Source organism: Solanum stenotomum, chromosome 11 (assembly GCF_019186545.1).
Source record: "Solanum stenotomum isolate F172 chromosome 11, ASM1918654v1, whole genome shotgun sequence".
NCBI lineage: Eukaryota > Viridiplantae > Streptophyta > Magnoliopsida > Solanales > Solanaceae > Solanum > Solanum stenotomum.
Genome location: NC_064292.1, coordinates 11,757,683 through 11,758,656, shown reverse-complemented (window position 1 = coordinate 11,758,656; position 974 = coordinate 11,757,683).

The following is a 974-nucleotide window of genomic DNA, read 5'->3' as shown; positions in this document are numbered from 1 at the left end:
GTTGTTGACACCCAATTTTGACCCTCTCCGATAGGAATTAGTTTTTAAGCTTCTTTGATTTCAAATAATTTGCAATAATTAGCTTTACGAGGTTCAAATATTTTTTCATGATACTTTTAAGAATTTTAGTTACTTTTCATAATATTTTAAATATTTCGAATAATAAATATATGTATATTTTATATATATAATTAATATATCTTATAAACAAAAATCACCTCAAGATTTTACATTTTTAGATAAGTACGTTATTAATTTAGTTTAAATCATAATTGCCATTTCAAATATTAGTTTGTATTTTTATTTTTATTTTTTTTAAAATAATGATTACTTTGTAAACAAGTTGATTATTTTATATTGTTAGAATTAAGAAACTCATTAGATAATTTCCACTAACTCATCTTTTATTTAGTTTTTAGCTGAATCACCAATTAAACTTATTTGGCTAGATTTTTAATTCCGATTGGCCACAATGAAAATTCATACGGCCATTTTCTTAATTGCAATTTTAGTGATTCTTCAACTAAAGTGTAAGACCAAAATTTTGGGCCAACTTCTATTCCTAGCCCAATTTAATTCCCAACGTACCAATTCTCCAATTTTCTAACCGACCCAATTCCCTTTTTAATTCCTTTATTCCAAAACCCACCCACCCACACATTACATACAACTTTAATTTCTAGCAACAACAGCAGCCGATCCAGCCCACCTTTTCCCATTTAACCCAGCCCAACCCCACGTTAACAACAACATTCAGCCCCAACGTTTCCTTCAATGTTCACGAAGAAACCCAGAAAGTCCCCCCAACGTCAACATCCAACTCCAACGTCCCTTTCGATTGGTACAATCACAGCAGCAAAAGCAAGCACGCATTTCTTTCCCTTTCCTCTTCCGGAATGGGTGGAAATCGCAAGAAAAAGTTGTCTCTCCAAAAGGGTGAAAGATTTTTGGGAGTTTGATTTTTGAATTGGACC